Source organism: Castor canadensis, chromosome 10, assembly GCF_047511655.1.
Source record: "Castor canadensis chromosome 10, mCasCan1.hap1v2, whole genome shotgun sequence".
NCBI classification, from domain to species: Eukaryota; Metazoa; Chordata; class Mammalia; order Rodentia; family Castoridae; genus Castor; species Castor canadensis.
The window spans coordinates 83,724,332-83,745,062 of record NC_133395.1 but is presented as its reverse complement, the minus strand read 5'-3'; the positions used below and the strand labels follow the sequence as shown (position 1 = coordinate 83,745,062).

General features: G+C 41.2%; 1 pseudogene; it reads left to right on the top strand.

Moving 5' to 3' along the window:
• Positions 1-808: 808 nt before the first annotated feature.
• LOC141411373 (palmitoyl-protein thioesterase ABHD10, mitochondrial-like) overlaps positions 809-20,731 on the top strand; it is a 90,724-nt pseudogene continuing 70,801 nt past the window's right edge.

Genomic DNA, 20,731 nt, shown 5'->3' with positions numbered 1-20,731 from the left:
GCAGTCTTCTTCCCGGGCAGCGCGGCTGGGACCCGTCCTCCTCCCTAAGGACCGCGGCACCAGCTCTGCTCTGCTCCGGGGCGGAGACACAGCTCCCCTGAACCGCGGGCGCCCACGTCCCCGCCGCGGGCGCGGATGGCCGGGGCGCTGGGGGACAGGGACTCCCTTCTCTGTCCCCAGGACCTCGCTCCGGCCATGGCGCCACCGCGGGGAGCCCACTGCGCCAGGCCGCGCGCCCAGCCGAGTTCTAACACCGCGTACCTCCAGACGTCCCTCAACGCTCCCCAAAGCCGTCCGCACCCCAGTGCGTCCCGCCACCGTCCCCTACTCTATGACACACCGAGTCCCTCCGCGGCCATCATCACGCGCCCCTGCCGATGGCCTCTGCAGATGCCCCAGATCCCTCCAGCGGCCACCTCGCCTCGCCACACTATAAGTGCCCCTTACTGTCGGTCGCTGTACCCTACTCCCCCACCCCAGCACTTCTGCGCCACTACTGCCTTTGCGCGCTCCCCCTGATGCCCTTCCTGCGCCTTCCAGGTTCCTGCCCCACCTCCCCGCCCTCCGGGGTCCCCTACCCGCCCCCTCCATCCAGGGTCCCCTTCCCCGCGCCCTCCCGCGCCCTCCCGACTCCGCTCCTCACTCCACCTCCGCGCCTTCTAGGGCTCCCTTCCCCACCCTCTGCGCCCTCCATGGTCCTCTCTCGCCCTCCCGCGCGCCCTCCTGGCCGGCTCTTGCCCTGGGCTTCCTTTCCTGCCTCCTGCCCCGCTGCCCCAGACTCTGCCTAGCTCTCCTTCGGCTTGGAGCGATGCCGAGCCACCGAGCTTCCCACCTGGCCCTGGCCAGTCGGAGGACCGCCGCCTTCCAACCCCGTGTGTAGGGAACCCCCAGCCTGTCCTCGACAACCCGGCGCACGCTGCGTGGTCGGCGCTCCTTTCGCTGTCCCGCCGCCAGGGGGCGCCCTGGGCGCCTGGCCCAATACGCTGCTCTGAGCCGCTCCAAAATAGTGGATAGAAGCGCCTTTACTGTGGTTTTCTCAAACCGTGTGGGGAGAGTCCCTGGAGTGCGTTTACAAGACACAGTTTCCTAATTCGTGCTGTATGTTTCAGTCATTTATTTACCTACTGGTGTGGGAACAAGCGCATCTGAGGACAGCCACTTGGTTTCAGCAGCTTTGGTGAGCGGTATGGGTTTTTGCAGATGTTTGATGCATGTGTGAAGGTTAGTGAGTTCCATGATTTTTAAAATGGAAAAAAATGCTGTTATATATGAACTAACTGGAAACATTAACTTGTCCAAGCATTAAAAAAAATGCTTCTAATGTAATACAAAGGAAAATTACAAGGAAGAAATGTTTACAATTTTTTTTATATTATCCTATTCTAAGAGATGCTTAAATTGCTTTGCTGAAAAACAGACTCCTTTCTTGGGCCCACAAATTAACTAAAAGCTGAAGAAAAGCTTGGCATCTTGCCTTCATTTTGTAACTGTCTTTTCTCTGAGCCAGTCTCTCTGCAGTCCTTTGCAATCACCTTGAATTCCAGGAAACACAGATCTGATAACATCTTCAGATCAAAAGTACCCATAACAGTACAGCTTCCTTGGGGCGGACCACCTGCCAGGTGACAATGACTCCAGATAACAACTCCCTGGGAACCTCTCTAGGAACAAGAACTGAGATAATGACGAAACTGGCCACACCTGTGACTAGGACTGTTTAATGATGCATACCCTTTGTCCCCTGCCCATAGTTGTCTAAACCCATAGCTTGAAGATGACTAAAGATGGGCTGAGTGCTTACCTTGTCTGTTGTTTTTTGTGTGTGTGGCACTGGGGTTTGAACTCAGGGCCTCACACTTGCTAGGCAGGTGCTCTACCAATTGAGCCACACCTCCACCTTACTTTGCCTCTTCCCAGGCAGTGTAATAAATCTTTCTCAGTCTTCACCATGCCTCTGGCCAGATCTGGCATGCGGAAACCGGGGAGTTTGGGCCTTAGGTTCAAAACTCTGGTTTCACTTTCTAAAGTAAACTTTTTCAAAGGTAGAAATCAAACGTGAGAAAGTAAATTTTCCAGAAAAATGCAGCAACTACTTGACTAATTAAATCTCTACCTGCTAGATGACAGTTATAAGAAAGACAATCTTTTCTATCAAAGTAAATGTCATCCTCTTAGATTCCTTAAAATTCCTCAGGTCACCATCTGAAGCAACCCAGGGCTTCTACCTCCAGCTGATTTCTGTCTGAGGGTTTGCTTATTTGTTTTTCGACAAGTGAGACATCCTTCTGATACATGTTTGGTTAGTGTATAGGTCTCTATTCACCCAGGTTCACAAACCTGCGTCACACATGGCCTGGGGTCCCCAGTGGCTCCCCTGATGGAGATAGGTAAGGAGTTCTCTCATTAGGTGCTTTGAGATTATTTCCCTCCCATCAGTGAGAACCCATTTTCCCTGTTTGGTCCTGAATGCAAACAGTTTTTTTAGTTGTACTTTCTCAGAGGGGGTAAAGATAGGGGTGATGTGAGGAGCAGGAAGGTGCAGGGTAAGACAGAAGACTGGGACCTCAAGGGTGAGAGCAGCCTGTTTTGCTGTCTCATCTGTGAAAGAATTTCCCTGAGCCTCAAAGTTTACCCCCTTTTGGTGGCCTGGCACGTGGACTATGGCTATTTCTTTGAGTATTTTTAGGCTCGCTAGTGTTTGTTGAATTAATTTTCCATGCACCAAGTCTTGGGCTTGCTGTTGATTAAACCCCATTCCATCCAGATTTTTCCGAAGATGTAGACCACACCAAATGCATATTTTGAATCAGTGTGTATATTCCCTTCTTGGTCCTTTAAGTGTTTTAGGACCTTATTTAGAGAAAACAATTTGCAAGTCTGGGCTGACCAGTCGTTAGGGAGTCGGCCTGATTCTATTATAGTCATGGCCTCCCATCTATGATAGAATACCCATTATGTCTTTTTCCCTCAATTACCTGAGAGGATCCATCCACAAAGAAAAGGAACCCGGTCTGAAAAGGAGTTTCCCTGCAGTATGGCCTTACTTTTGTTCGGTATTCAGTAATAGCTAAATATTTATGTGCGGGGCTCCTCCTTCCTGCTCCCCCTTCCAAGAAAGTGGCTGGAATTAGGGCCTCATCAGTAGTTAAAGTCAGGTCATCCTTTTCTAGCAAGATGATCTCATACTTTAGGATCCTGGAATCTGTCAGCCATCTACCCACCTTCTGGTTTAAGATTTTTCTAACTTGATGGGGCGTGCTAATAACTAGACTTCCCCAAAGGTGATTTTTCTACTTGCTTCGGTTAAAAGGGCTGTAGCCACTAATGCCTGAATACACTCAGGCCAACCTTGGGTGACAGGACCTAGGAATTTAGATAAGAAGGCCACAGGTTGACGTTGACCACCCCCCCCATGTTTCTGGGTTAGCACCCCAAGGGCAACTCCTTTGTTTACATTTACAAACAGATGAAAAGGATGTTCCAGAGCTGCAAGGCTAGCACCGGGGCTGTGATAGGGTCTTGTTTTAGCTCATCTACTTGTTTTAGCTCCCCAGGGGTCCAGAGAAGGGGGTCTGGACCCTCTTGGGTCAATTTGAGATATAAAGATTTTGTTTTAGGGGCATATGAGTCTATCCACAACTGACAGGATCCCACTAAGCCAAGGAACTTTCTCAATTCTTATTTTGTTCCTGGAAGAGGGAGACCAGTAATTCCTTCTAGTCTTTCTGGACCAATCCTTCATTGGCCCTTACTGATCAAATGTCCCAGATATTTCACTTCAGCCTCAGCAAACTGTAACTTATTCTTTGAAATACAAAGTGCCCAGCTTTCCAGAAAATTTATAAAGCTAATGGTTGTGTTAATCACCTCCCCTTGATTATCCCCTGACAGAAGTACATCGTCCACATATTGGAGGAGGCACATGTGGAGCTCTAACTTGAACTTTTCTAACTGGAAGCAGGGGGTGGGGAAGAAGCAGGAGCCTGGGGGGCTGGCTCTGGCACCTGAGCCAAGGAGCAGTAGGGTTATGGGGTGGGGGGAAGGAAGGAGAGTAAATTCCAGTTAGAAGGAATTTCAGGTTTTGTTTTTTTTTTTTTTTCTAAGTGGAAACAGGACTATGGGAATCTGTCTCCAACAGAGGGCATATTCCATCTCCTCTTGAGTGACTGGGCTCTTGTCATTTACATGTTGAATTAATAGTTGTCAAACTTAGTCCTCATCAAACCCAAATTTTTGGCCAAAAACCAAAAGGCTTTAAGATTGGTTCTTAGGTCCTGATAAAACAACAGTATTTGAGCATTCTTTATTTCTTTTTCCCTTTAGTACAGGGGCTATCATCCCAATATATTAACATCTTCCCTAGGGGGCTCTCAGAGGGATTTTATCCTGTACCTTTATTTGTTGGCCTCCCTCTTTGCTGCCTTTATTTCCCATTTCTCACTTCTGGTCAACTGTGCTCTATCAGGAGCTCAGTCCCCCTTTGCCTTGGAGGTTTCTTACACTCTGATTCTCTTTTGCTTTGTCTCCAGCCATATCCCTTGTGTGAGCTTGAGGTAACTCTTGGTAGCCAGTGGGTCAGTATAAGCTCCTGACCTGGATTAGATTTAAGAATCTAATTCCACCTTAAACAGTATAAGGTCACCTCAGACTGTGGGTCAAGGCTCCACTTTCCCTTGGTGTCACCCGACACATCTCATTTGTACATCACACAGCCTCCAATATCCCTATCACCAAGACATTACTTGGTCACCCCCATAGCGTTTCTTGTTTTGGTTTGTGCACAAAACTCATGTGGTCACCAAGCATTGTCAAGAAATTCTGAAGTCTGAGTTCATTCACAGATCTGGAAAGTTGTCACCATCAGCCAAACCTTGGGGCCTCTGCAACCAGGTAGTAGGATGTCCCCCCAGGGAAGGGCCCCTGGGGCTCCCTGGGGGAGATCCCCCTTACTGGATGGAATGTAAAATAGCAGACCAAGCCCCCAAATTGTTGGAATTAAAGACCTTCTCATGCCAAAAACAGACACATGAAAGACAAAATCTTGACAAGGCAATTTCTTTTAATCAAAAGTGTGCCACCTGAGCAGAGATGTGAGTACAAAATGGTAGACAGTGGCTTCTCCTGATGCAGTTGTATCTGTCCCTTACCTGGGATTTGTCCAGGTCAAAGGTTCACAATCTTTCTAGATTGGCTAAAAGGCTTGGGGGATGGTTAGGCACATAATTTGATAGGCAACGGGGCTGTACAAGCATCCTGAAGAAGAAACAGGAACTCTTTAAAGAATGCAAGTCACCTAAGACAGCAACCTGAGGAATTTTAAGTAATGTAAGAGGGTGACATATTTTAGTAGAAAAGATCATTTTGTTTTTTACAATTTCTCCCCTCTTTTAATTTAAATTCTTTTCTTTAAACTCAGGAGCCGTTGGCTCTCATGTTTCTGGGTTTCTAATGGGAACAAATTATTTGGGTAGGGTGAGGGTGATTGCTTGGTGAGGGCTGTCTCAATTAACCATTGTATTAATCCTTGGACACAAGGAATTATGTAACAGCCTATTAAAATTAAAACTCTGGCCACTACAACCAAGGAGGTTAAGATTGAGATCATTCAGTCTTTCCACCTCCCAAACCATTTCTTCATTAAGTCAATGAAGGGATCATTTATACCTGAATTTTCAGGCAGCTCATTGGATAGTGTAGTTAATCCCTGAAGGGCCTTAGTAATAGTTCCATCAGGGGCTGTATTATTTGGTAGATATGTGCAACACGAAACTCCAATCATTATGAAAACCCCTCTCTTTTCGGTCAACATCATGTCTAATGCTAGCCTGTTCTCCCAAGCCATCTGACTAGTTGGTCCCAATTGCTCTGCTATTCCTTTGATAGTATCCCTGGTAGAGTTAACAAACCTTTGTTGGTTAAAATAAATACAATTAATCTAATTGATATGTTTATTTATGGTGGACCACCAAAAGAGTATTGATTCAAATCCTGTTGCAATTTGATTTTTGGCTTTAAATTTGTTTGGCACCCTCTAGGAACCCCAATGGCATCAATATAAACATGAAGATCCAAGGAGCCTCTGTGGCTGGCTGCAACATCTTTGCTGATGTTTTTCTAGATGTTGTGGCATGGGCTGGGGATCTAAATGATAGGCCAACTGCATCAAAGCACAGGTGCCTGCCCAGTTACCTGGGAGAGTCTCACGTAATGGTCCTCCACCAGACATCAGCTCTGCCATGTGGGCTGGTTTGTGAGACTGTTGAAGGACTGGTTTTCACTGTATCCCATCAAGTTTTCCACATTTGTCAATCATCCCCCCTGCCTGGTGAGACATGAGGTATAATTGACGTCTGGGGTGGGTCAGTCCTCAGGGGCTGACCTGCAGGACTTCTGACCTCTGGGAACAGTAGTGACAATGTCCAGTAGGATTTGTTATCCCAGGCTGTGGAATCCCGAAACACAACCAACATGCAATACATTCCATTGGGATCTGAGGATCATCCTCATGGAAACAGGACCACCTGAGACTCTAGTCTCCCAGTAGTGTAAACATAACAATCACTCTTATATAATGTGCAGATAGAATATTCTATCCATTCCATCCAAGCATCTGTATCCCCGTACACAATTTCAATAGCCACATTTTGTTTTAGGTCCTTGACTTCTACTATGGTTCCCTGAGTTCTATCGTTGTATAAATGGAGTGGAGGTAGAACTGGGTGTCCCCTGAGAGGGTTTGGGAGCTAGATGGAGCTCAAAGGCACCTAAAGGGTCTGTTCCTGAGACATCTGCCTCCAACTCATATTTATGAAATATGGATGGTTCTTTTGTCATGCTCCAAAGCTTTCTATGACCAATCTAAGTCGGCCACACTGTTTATCTTTGCAAAAAGGAGAGGGTGTGTCTGAAACAGCTGTAATTTTGACTGTAGTCTGTTAAAAGACTGTTGATTGTTCTGGATGGTGGAAATTGGAGTCTTACCAGTGCCTTTGGGTCTGGATCCAGCCCTTATGATTGTCATAAAAGGGAGAAGTGTATCCTTGGAGCTGGAGTTGGGATGTAAGTTCTCCACAAGGAAGGATCTGGCATGCATCAAATTCAACAGCTAAGGAAAAAGTACTCTGAGTTGCATTAATAATAAACATATCATTCCCCAAATGAAAGAGAAAGAATAATTTCACTCTACACTTTTTAAGGGTACTTTGGTGTCACTTGGATGCGAGAGCATGGTCCATTGTTCCTTCTGGTCAGATGGGGCACCTTCTTTACCCTGTGTGATGCATCCATGCCCTCTCCACGGTCTGGATGGCTGCTTTCATGGCCAGCAAAACCAGGAAGGGTCTGTCCCAAGGTCTCAAACTTATTTTCTTTCCAGGTCTTGATTAGCACATAATCACCAGGCTGGTGTGGGAGGACGGGAAAGTCAAGTGGAGGAGCCTGTGCTAACAACCCCTTTTTCCTAAGAGAAAGTAATGTAGAGGAAAATCCAATATATAATTTTTGAGGAAATAGTCTCTGGTTTCAAAGGTAGGCACATCAGTATCAGAGCTAAGGTAAGGAAGCCCATAAAGCATTTCTTAAGGGGAGAGGCCAATGGCCTTCTGAAGGGCCGTCCTTATCTTGAGTAGTGGTAGGGGAAGGCATTTAATCCAAGGTGCTCTGTTCTCTAAGACTAATTTAGTGAGCTCATGTTTAAGAGTCTGATTCATTCTTTCAACCCTTCTCAAGGAAGATGGATGCCAGGGAGCATGATATTCCCATTTGACCTCTAGAGCCTTCATAAGTCCTTTAAGGATGTTTGCAGTGAAGTGTCTCCCAATATCTGAGTCTAAATTTTCTACAACTCCAAATCTTGGGATGATGTGTTCTAGTAATGCCCTAATTACATTCATAACAGTAGCCCCCAGGAGAGGGATGGCCTCACTGTAGACCATCTCAGTGAGTGAGATGGTCTACAATAACCAGTAGGTATTTAAAATGATCTGTTTTGGGGATCTCAGTGTAATCTACCTGAATGCTTTGGATGGGTCTTTAATTCCAACAATAGTGATGGCCATCCTTCAAAACCAAGGCTCTGACAAAGGATAAGCAAGATGGATGTAGTGAATTTTTATTAAAGATATATTAATGATTTTCTACATATTTCACAGACAGTGTAATGACAACACCTGTAAATTGTTCTAAAAATGTTCACACTAACACATCAAGGTTGTAGTTTATGTATTCTGTCAAAGAATTTAAGTTATTAATGTGTGCCAAAACTAACATGATCTCAGAGCCAGAGTTTTTTCTTTTATTGGTTAGAAAGAAATAACTGTCAACAGTTTTGTGCTGTGCTTCAGTGAACAGGCTGTGAGTCCCTTGAGAAAAAGCTAAATATAATCAAGGTGATGGGTGGAAAAAACAGGTGCACACACAGGTGTAATTCCTCCAGATGGTTTTGATTGAGCACCTGGCCAGTGAAAGGGATTCTGAGCAACCTGGCACATAGATTTTGTAAATTGAATGCACTGACAACTACATGGGACATTATATACAGAATATTAAGCTGTTGTTTATATTGTAAAACAAAAGTAAAGAGTCAAGTGCATATAAACAGGAAACATGAAGTTTTTTGCAGACTTCTCCCTGATGTGAGAACTATTAAAAACAACCATTTAGCATATCTGTGAATCATGGGGGTGGGATTTATTCATGAAGATCTACTAAAATCTTGGTAGGAACACTGGGTCTCTGGCATTTAAGCCAGGACCTGCTCTCCTATCTCCTCCCCCACTCCCCAGCTTGTTGGAAGCTGCACTCTGAATGGCTGTGTCCAAGAAGACACCCATCTCTCCCTCATCTGCCAGTCTAGAATTTTGATTTCTCCCAGGGGTGCAGACCTTCAGCAGTTCCATTCCCAGTCCACCAAGCTGTGTGCATAACCTCTATCTCAGACAAGTGAGGCTGAGAGATCCAGGGCTGTACCTAGCCACCAGGGTATAAGTTCCATGCTCCCTTCCCTCTCCACTGTGGCAGGCTAAGACTACTGGACCACTACTTCCACTGCCTTGGCTGACTCACAAGTTGGAGGTTCCATGTTGGAAGAAGAAAGCTGAAAAGCAGTTGTCCCACTTGTACAGCAGGAGTGTCATTCTGGGAGAAGCAGCTGTTGTCCATTCTCCAGCTCTGAAGCAGTGAGACAAAGGATCTGCCCAGGTTGGGGAGGTAGGCTGTAAGAACAGAGAACGTCATGGCTCTCCTTAAGGAAATTGATTTTATTTGGGGCAAGGCATGGGGAAGTTCATGCCTGAGGGATGAAATGATGGAGTGTGATAGCAATTAACAGGAGGCTGCTAGTCCCATGATAGCAAAAACCTAAATGCTATTCCATCTTGAAATTTAACTGAGAAAACCAGGGGAAAGATGTGAGAAACAATCCTTCTGGGATTGGAGAAAGCTCAAACTATCCACACAGAGAGAATGGACTATGTTTGGATCCAACCATGGAAGTGTTTATGCCTCAGCTGTCAAAGATAATAGGGCAATCAGCCAGCAATTACTATGGCAGACCAGACCAAAGCTTAGCAGGGAGATGGGGAAAACCTGAGGAGGAGGTGGTCAGGAAAATTGTAAGCATACCCAAGGTTGCACACGAGGAGAGCACACCACAGGAGACATGGGAGTGGAGATACATTTCCCTGAGCAAGTCTAGCCAGGTCACAACACATTTGTGACAAAGGCAACAAAGCAAGGATAGCAGACTGGCAGGGTGGAGTGTGTGAGTGGGACTGAAATCTAGGGTTGCTGTGATACATTGTTTAAAATGTCCAGTTTGCAACAAAGCTAGAAAGTGTGAAAACAAAATGAAAACACCATAAAGTGTGTCCCATATTGAGACAAAATGTGCAATAATAACGCTTTTAAGATGGGACTGAACACACAAAGACTTCAGAGCAGCTATTTTAAATATATTTGAAGAACTAAAAGAATCCATGATTAAGAATTATAGGAAAGTATCATAACAATGTCACTTCAAATAGAGAATATCAATGGAAAATAAAAAAAAAGAACCAAATAGAAATTCTGGAACTGAAACTATAATCAAAATGGAAAATTTACCAGATAGGCTCAATAATATATTTGGATGGATAGAAGAAAGAATAACTGAACTTGAAGACAGATTGATATAGATTGTGCAATCAAGAAACAGTGAGAAGGGGCTGGGGTGTAGCTCAGTGGTAGAGCATTTGCATAGCATGGGTGAGGCCCCAAGTGTGATCCCCAGCACTGCAAAATACACACACACACACACACACACACACACACACACACGGGGGGGGGGGTAAGAGGAGCAGAAAATGACCAAAAACTCCCCATGTTTGATGAAAAACATTTATCTACCCAGCCAAGAAGGTGAATATATTGCAAATAGGATAAATATAAAGAGACCCAATCCAGACACATCAAAGTCAAAATGTTGAAAGCCATACACACAGAATCTTGAAAGCAGCAAGAGAAAAGTGGCTTATCCTGCAGGAGGGAATTCCAGTCAGATTAGTATCTCCTGAGCATAGGTGAGTCCCAATGACAATGGGTGCTCATTAAGGGGCAGAAAGGAGAAAAAAAAAAAAAAGCCTTGCTAACCAAGAATCTTAGATCCAGCAAAATTAATTTTTAAAAATGAAGGTAAAGATTTTCCAAGATAAACAAAAACTAGAAGACGTGCATTTCAAGAAGTACTAATGGTAGATCTTCTGGGTTAAAAGGGGAACTCAAATGCCCACACAATCACCAGTAAATTATTCTGTGGGTAATTATAAAAGGCACATTTGTTCTTTCTTCACGTCAATGATTTACAGTTGTTTCATGAAACAGTATGTGTGCAATGCTATTGCTGGGCCCAGAGCATATAGAAGTGGAATTTATTTGATAATGCAGCACAGAAGAGCTGGGTGTGAATACACACTTGGATGCAGATGGAAATAGAAACAGAATATCTAAAACCCTGTGGAATGAGCTGAAGAAGTGCTTCAGAGGAAATCTTCAGCTGTAAAAGCCAACAGTGGAAAAAAGAAAACATTTCAAATCTGTAACCTAAACTTTTACTTTAAGAAATTTGAAGAAGATATAATCCTTGGACTACTGAGGCTGAATTCAAGGTTAGTCTGAGCTCATCGATAGATCCTGTTCTCCCCACTCCAAAAAAAAAAAAAAAAGAAGAAGGAAAGAAAAGAAATTTGAAGAAGAAAACATGAAGTAAGTGGAAGGAAGGAAAAGATAATGTTAGAAGTAGGTGAAGTAGAAAACAGAAACAATCAAAGCAAAAACTGGCTCAGTGAAAGGATAAAGTTGACAAAATTTTATGCAGACTCACAAAACAAAGCTCCTCCCTATACAAACAAGCACACAACAAAAAATATAAATAAGAGAAAGTAGTCAAATTACTAAAGCCAGGAATGAAAGAGAAATCATGAGCAACCTTATAAGAAATAAAAGAATTATAGGCCAGGCATGGTGGTTCACACCAGTAATCCCAGTCAGTCAAGAGATTGTAATCCCAGTTAACAGAGATTGGGAGGATCTCAGTTCAAGTCTGGTCCAGGTAATAAGTTAGCAATCCCCATCTCAACAAATATACCAGATATGATTAGGTGTGTCTGCAATCCCAACTATGCAGGAGGCATATGTAGGAGGATTGTGGTCAGAGGCCAGCCTAAACCAAAAGCACAAGATCCTATCTGAAAAAACAACTGAAAGCACACACACACAGAAAGGTGGGATGGAGGATCTAGGGACCTGGCTCAAGCCTGATGCCCTGAGTTCAAACCTCAGTGCTGTCAAAAAAAAAAAAAAAAAGAAAGAAATATTAAAAAGAAAGAAAAGAATTATAAGAATTATAAAGGGATATAATGAATGACTGTATTCCTACAAATAAAACATCTTAGATGAAATGGAAAAACTTCCAATAAGTAAAAAATACTGAATTTCCATTATAATACAACAAAATGCCTGAGGCTCAAGCGCTTCATAAAGAAAAGAAGTTTGTTTAGCTGATGGATCTGGAGGTGCAAGGCCAAGGGGCCACTTCCACTGATGGTCTTCTTGCTGGCAGTGTCTTCAGGTAGTGCAGGGTATTGATGCATGGATGACACACGCAGGAACTTCAGGTGCTCAGGGTTCTTGAGCCTGCTCTGAGAATGAAAGCACAGGTGGACTCCAACAGCAGAGGTCACAAAGATTTTATTTGTAGAGAAGACAAGAGAAAGACTGCATACAGGAGAATGCAGGGGGACCCGGAAACCGGTGATCCAGTGAGTCAGGGTGGGGAGTGGGTTTTATAGCTTTTTTTCTTTGTGTATTGCCTGAGAGTGGAGATTCCTTTCAGATGCAGACAGGTGTTCCCTAGGGAAGGGAAGGAGCTCCTTGACCTCCCCTGGTCTGTCCTTCAGTATCATGTGGAGAGGCACAGGGAGTGTGTGTGTCTTCTTCTCTCAGAGAGAGAGAGAGAATTCAACCATGGGGCTCCATCCTGGTGAACTTATCTATTCCTTGCCACCCACCACCTCCAAGCACCGCAGTTTGACTAAGCTTACACTGTCCCATACCTTATAAAGGTAATAAAATTTCAACACATGAATACTTGGGGGCACACTCAACAGTATCCAAACCACAGCAATTGCTAATTGGAAGCCTTCCAAAAGAAAGGGTCATATTTATAAAACATCACCAGTGAACTCTCCCAAACATTTAAAAAAGAATCAATAGGAAATTTCATACACTCTCAAAATGTAGGAGAAGAGGGACAGTTCTAACTCATTGTGTGAGACCAGCATCACCAGATGCCAACTCACAAGAAGAAAAGAAAAGCAATAGGACAGCACCTCTTAGGAATATTGGCACAAAAAAACCTTTAAAATGCTAGCAAATAGAATCTATCAACATATAAAAAGCATTCTACTCTATGACCACAGATTACTTATCTCAAGAATGCAAAGTTAGTTTAATATCTGAAATAATTCATTGTAATGCACCATAGTAAGAGAATACAAGACAATTTTGTTGAGATAAAACTCATTATACAAATTCTCCCTTTCAAAGTTTACAATTAAATTATTTTTAATATACTCATGGAGTTACATAGCCATCATCACAATTCCAATTTAGAACAATTTTATTAACCCCTAAATGTCTTTTGTATGGATAAATTAAACTGTTAAAATGCATATAAATAAAAATACTAGCTTTCCATCTGATAATTCTGTTTTTACATGAGTCCTTTTTTTAATCAATAATTAAGACTAAAGGAGGAGCACTAAAGTACTCCATGGTAGAGCACTTGCCTGGCATGAGTGAGGCTCTGGGTTTGATCCCAGCACCCCACAGATGTACACACACAGAAAAAAAGTAAAAAAGTAAATCACATCAAAATATCCATCCATCCACTTTCTGGCATTTTTTTTTTCTGTGTGGTTGTCTAGTGTTCTTTTTTTTTTTCTATTCTTTTTTGTTTACTTCCTTAAGACTTAGGAATGCAGCAAGATGGCAGCCTTGTCACCTCCCCAGGCATCAACCCTCACACCTTACTAAACAGCTGTTTTCACAACCAACCTACTGCAGAACTGCTAAGGACATTACAGCTGGAGGCAGTGGTTTGGGTTCCATCAGTGTTCCATAGGCTTACTGGTTGCTATGGGTGAATGTGGTGCCATCCCTGAAAGCAGCATAGAAAGACCCAGGAGAGAATCACAGGCAGTCCACACACTAACTATACCACAGCAATCCCTCCACCCAGAAACAGACAGAGACCTGGGGTGTGGCTGAATCCTGCCACCAGTCTCAGCTCCATCTAGGAAATCAGCTGCAGCGTGGATATAGGTGGCAGGCTGGGAGAGTGTTAGACAATGAAACCTCTGCCCTAGAAATGAATAACACTGGATAAAGCACACCAGACTGTGTGTCAGTGAGGACCAGGGAGAAGAAAGTCATCACATTCAGAGGGAAGTGAGAGAGGCTGGCATTAAGAGCCCATGCCACAGAAAGAGTCCCTGGAGGTTGCAATCAGATCTGCAAGTCCCCACCAAGGCTCTGGCCACTGTAATGAGGTAAACCTCCACCTGCTCTCCTCCTGCTGGACTGAACCGTACAGACCTTGAGGAGGAAACATAACAGCTGCTCTGGAGAGCAAATGAGAACTCTGACTGATTTTTTCTTTGTTTGTTTGTTTTTCTTGCCATTTAAATTTCTTCATCAATTTTTATTTTTAATTAATTATTTTGTGTGTGTACATTTGATTTGAGTATTTTTGTTCCCTTTTTTTCCAGTTTCTTTTTAGTTCTGCCTTTTTTGCCTTCCTTTTCTTTGCTGTCACTCTATGTTGAGGCATGACAAAACCTTTCATTACTCAGCCTTAAACCACATCTTCTCCTTCTCTCTCCCATCACCTTCCCCCGTTACCACTCTCCTGTCTACAAATAGAATAGCTCTCTCCCATTTTTCTTCCATCTCTAATTCCTCACCCACAATTCCTCTTTGCTAGCTATACTTTTAGCAGGTAATTAGTTCTTAGATTGTTTGTTATTTGTCTGTTTATTCTTCTTCCTTTCTCTTTTGTTTTTCTTCCTCAATACAACATTAACTAGACCTTTTCTACCTAACTAACTCCACTTTCCCATTACACCTTTCTATTAACCTCAGGGGTGATCCCCTCTAGCTTTTAACAACATATACCAAGTAATATTCATTAGCATTATCCCCCTTATTCCCATCTTGTTACCACCCTTATTAATTAAGATCCTCCTAGATCTTAAAGTACCATTTTTGCGCCTTTATTCCTCTTAATAGGTGGTGATTCATCATTATTAGGGTTTGATACAATCTCATCGTGGGTGTATAACATCTGTGATGGCCAATGCAGCAAAGCTTCCTCTCCCTGAGTGGAATAGGGGCTGAACTCAGAGTTTAAAGCACTGTGGTCAAATATTTGACCACTGAATCACCCTCCTCCCCAGTCTAGTGATAGGAAAATTCCCGCAAGCCCTCTCTTACCTAAACATTGCAAAATCTCCAACTAAAAGGAGACAGGATATTAAAACCTCCAACCAGGCTACTTAAAAAGCTAAACATTTATCTACCATATGATCCAGCAATACCACTCTTGGGGATATACCCAAAAGAATGTGACACAGGTTATTCCAGAGGCACCTGCACACCCATGTTTATTCCAGCACTATTCACAATAGGCAAGTTATGGAAACAGCCAAGATGCCTCACTACTGACGAATGGATTAAGAAAATGTGGTATTTATGCACAATGGAATTTTATGTAGCCATGAAGAAGAATGAAATCTTATCATTCACATGTAAATGGATGGAACTGGAGAACATCATTCTGAGCGAGGTTAGCCTGGCCCAAAAGACCAAAAATTGTGTGTTCTCCCTCATATGTGGACATTAGATCAAGGGCAAACACAACAAGGGGATTGGACTTTGATCACATGATAAAGCGAGAGCACACAAGGGAGGTATAAGGATAGGTAAGACACCTCAAAAACTAGATAGCATTTGTTGCCCTCAATGCAGAGAAACTAAAGTAGATACTTTAAAGCAACTGAGGCCAATAGGAGAAGGGGACCAGGAACTAGAGAAAAGGTTAGTTCAAGAAGAATTAACCTAGAAGGTAACACACATGCACAGGAAATCAATGTAAGTCACCTCCCTGTATAGCTGTCCTTATCTCAACTAGCAAAAACCCTTGGTCCTTCCTATTATTGCTTATACTCTCTCTTCAACAAAATTAGAGATAAGGGCAAAATAGTTTCTGCCAGGTAGCGAGGGGATGGGGAGGAGAGGGAGGGGGCAGGGGGGTTAGGAAGGGAGAGTGTGGGGGAAGGGGGAAGAAATGACCCAAACATTGTATGCACATATGAATAAAGAAAAAGAGAAAAAAATAAAACCTCCAACCAAAAACTTGCCTTAAGATGTACAAATTGCAACCTAAAAATATGAGCAATATGAAAAACCAGGGTAACATGTTCCCTCCAAAACCCAGCAGATATGTAATAAAGGGGATGAATGAATGTGAAGCAGAATAAAATTTAAACAACAAACTCAAAAGAACAATGGCAAAAATGAATTATAGAGGAGATGTATAATCACCTGAATGAAATCAAAGAAGATACAAATAAACAGATATCTGAATTCAAATAGAATTTCAATAAATAGCTGAATGAAATAAGGAAGACATTACAGGATATGAAAGAGAAATTCAACAAAGATATAAATCCTGAAAAAAATCAAATTGAAATCTTAGAAATGAAAAGCTCAATATCCCAAATAAAAATTTCAATTGAAAATCTTGCTAATATAATGGAACAAATTGAAAAGAGTATCAGGGACTGAAGACAAAGTTAAGGAGTTAGGTCTACCAAAGACTATTCCTACTATGGTGGTAGGAATGGAACACACAAGACCTCCAGGTACCATTAAAAGACAAAACCTACAAATTATGCATATAGAAGGAGAAGAGATACTAGTTAATGGTATATATAAAACATTCAATAAAAGAATAGAAGAAAAGTTCCCCTATCTTGAGAAAGAGAGTCACTCAGGAACAGGAGGCTTTCAGAACACCAAACAGGTAAGATCAGAAAAGAAACCACCCTAGAACTAAAAAACAATATTAAAAGCTGCAAGGGAGAAGCAACAATTCACATATAAAGACACACCCATCAGAATAACAGCAGATTCTCAACACAAACACTAAATGCAAGGAAGGCATAGAATGATATATTCCAAGCCCTAAGAGAAAATAATTGACAGCTACATTAGTATAACCAGCAATGAATTCTTTCATAATTAAAGGAGAAATTAAAATCCTCTACAATAAACAAAAATTAAATGAATTTGTTACCACCAAATCAGCATTGCAGAAAATACTTAAAGTTATCTTACCTACAGAGGAGAAAGATAAATGCAAACAGGAAAATACAGGAAAGAATAAACCTCACTAGATGAGTAGATTAGCAAAGAAGGAACAGGAAAGAAGTAAGCATAATGAAAACAACAAAGCAACAGGAAGTACTTCAAACCTTTGAATATTAATAGTGAATGTTAATGGTCTCAAATCTCCAACAAAAAAGGTAAGTTGGATTAAAAAGCAAAACTCAATAATTTGTTGCCTGCAAGACATTGATCTCACTGACAAAGACAAGCATTGGTTGAAGGAAAAAGAATGGAGAAAATATTCTAAGAAAGTGGATTCCCAAAGCAGGCAGGAGTAGCTGTCCTTGGATCTGATAAAGCAGACTTCAGACCAAAATTAGAAGAGACACTGAAGATCACTTCATTTTAACAAAGGGAACAAATCATCAAGAGGAGCTAACATTAATGTACATGCACTAAATGTTACCACATTCAGCTTCATTAAACAAATACTACTGGACTTACAAGCACGGATAGACCACAACACAATTAATAGAGGGGGACTTCAGTACCCCATTTTCACCAGTAAATAGACCATTGAGACAAAAAAAGATTATTAAAGAAACCTCAGAATTAATTGACACTAAAGGCCAAATGACCTTAATAGATATATACAGAATATTTCAACCAGCAGCTGCACAGTACACATTCTTTTCAGCAACCCATGGAGATCATATTCTAGGACATAAGTTAAGTCTTAAGTCTTAACAAATAGAAGAAAATTGAAATAACTCCCTTATTCTATTAGACCACAATGGAATAAGACTAGAAATCAAAAGAAAAAAAAAAACCACCAAAAAACTACAATTAATATTCAAACACATGGAGACTTAATAGTACATTGTTGAATGACCAGTTAGTTATTGAAGAAGTAAAGGAGAGGAGTCAAAAAGTTCCTCGAATCTGATGAAAATGAAAATACAATCTACCAGAACCTTTTGGATACATCAAAGGCAGTGACAATAGGAAATTTCATAGCTATAAAAACCTACCAAAAAACTTCCAACCAACCAACCAACCAAACAGAGAGCTCTCAAATAAATAACCAAAAGATGCATCACAAACTCTTAGAAAAACAAGAATAAACCAAATCCCAAATCCATAGATAGAAAGAAGTAATATAGATTAGGACAGATATTTATAAAATGAGGACAAAAAATTCAGAGTCAATGAAATGTTCTTTGAAAAGATAAGGTTGATAAACCCTTGGCCAAGCTAACCAAAAAAAAAAAAAAAAAAAAAGAAAGAAAGAAAAGTAAGGAGAAGAGATAAAGCAATAAAATTAGTGGTAAATAAGGGCTAGCACAACAAATACCAATGAAATCCAGAGGATTGTTAGGGAATACTTTGAAAAGTTATATTCCAATAAATTGGAAAATTTAAAAGAAATGGATAAATTTCTAGATATATTTATTTTCCAAAACTGAATTGAGACTATGAACCACTACAAAAGATCTATAATAAGACTTTGACAAAATTCAAGAACTCTCCATGCTAAAATCCTTGAAGAAACTAGGAATAGAGTGAACATACATCAGCATAGTAAAGGATATATATGAAAAACGATAGCCAACATCACACTAAATGAGAAAAAACTGAATTGTTTCCTCAAAGTCAGGAATGATGGAAGGATGTTCACTCCCGGCACTCTTATTCAGTACAGTACTGGAATTCCTAGCCGGAGCAATAAGGCAAGAGAAAGAAATACATGGGAAGGAAGAAGTCAAATTATCCCTATTTGCAAATGTTATGTTCTTATACTTAAAATGCCCTAAAGACTCCACCAAAAATTATCCTGGAACTGATTAGTACCTTTAGCAAAGTGACAGGATATAAAACTGATATACATGAATCAGTAGCTTTTTTATATAATGACAATGAATGGCTGAGAAAGAAATCAAGAAAACAATTTCATTCTCAAAAGCCTCAAAAAATACCTAGGAATAAACTTTAAGAAGTAAAAGACCTTTATAGCAAAAAGTGTAAAACCAAAAAGAAGGAAGCTGCAGAAGACACTAGGAGATGGATAGATCTCCCATGCCCATTAATTGGCAGAATTAATATTGTGAAAATGTCTATAGTACCGTAAGCAACCTACAGATTCAATGCAATCCCTGCCAAAATTCTAGTATCATTCTTCACAGAAACAGGAAAATAAACCCGAAAATTCATGCAGAAGCACAAAAGACACTATTAGCAAAAGCAATCTTGAGCAAAAAGAACAATGTTGGAGTTATCTCAGTACTTGACTTCAAATTTTACTATAGATCCATAGTAACAAAAACAGCATGGTACTGGTACAAAAACAGACATGAAAATCAGTGGAAAAAATAGAAGACCCATAGATACAACCACACAGCTATAGCCATCTGAACTTTGGTAAAGGAAACAAAAGTACACATTAGAGAAAAGACAGCATTTTTAACAAATGGTGTGGGGGAAGCTGTCTATTTACATGAAAAACATTGAAAGTAAGCCCCAATCTCTCACCCTGTACAAAAATCATTTCAAAATGGATCAAAGATCTTAACATAAGACCTAAAACTTGGAAACTGCTATGGGAAAACTCTTGAAGATCTAGAGATAGGCAAGTATTTTCCAAATAAGATTCCAACTGCCCAGGAAATTAAAAACAAGAATTAACAAATGGGACTGCATCAAATTAGAAAGTTTCTGCACATCAAAGGAAAGAATTGCCAGAGTGAAAACACAGAATGAGATAAAATCTTTGCTAGCTACTCATTGGATAAAGGATTAATGTCTAGAATATAGAAGAGTTCAAAAAATTAAACCCCCAAACTTCCAAATAATCCAATTGACAAATGGGCAAATGAATTAACCAGGCAGTACTCAGAAAAGAAGCACAAATATCTAATAAACACATGAAGAAATGTTCAACATCCTTATCCATAAAGGAAATACAAATCAAAACTACACTGAGATTCCATCTCACCCCAGTCAGAATGGCAATCATCAAGAAAACAAATGACAACAAACACTGGCAAGGATATGGGGGAAAGAAACCTTCATACATTGTTGGTGGGATTGTAAGGTAGGGTAACCACTATGTGGCTAAAAGCTAAACTAGATCACCTTGTGACTCTGGTGTACCACTCTTGGATATATATCCAAAGGAGTGTAAATAAACACACAAGAGGTATACCTGCACACCCATGTTAATTCAGCACTATTCATAATAGTCAAATGGTGGAAACAACCAATAAACAGATAAAGAAAATGTGGTATATGTACACAATAGACTCAGCCATAATGAAGAATTGCATTGTGTCATTTTTAGGAAAATGAATGGAATTAGATGTCATTATATTGAGCAAAATAGGCTAATCTCAGAAAGTCAAATATCACATGTTTTTGCTCCTATGAGTAAGCTAGGTCTAAACTCATAAATTTAGCAGTAATAATAAGACAAGTATAAAAGGCACTGTCAGGAGGGAAAGTGCTAGGAGGGGAGGGGGAAAGGCAAAGGTAATGGGGAATGAAAACTATCAAAGTATATCATACATTTATGTACAGAGATAGTATAATGAAACTCACCAAATATTGTTTTAAAAAGTGGAGGAAGAGGGAGCAGTTAAGGGAATATAATGGAGGTTGTAAACTTGCACAAAATACACCATGTGCATCCCGTAGAATTTTCACATGAAATCCCCTTGCTCTGTTAACGAGTGGGACAGGTGACAGGACAAGACTGTGTATAAGTTAAGGCTGATTTGAGGCTGTTTGTATATAAGTTGGTACAACCAATATA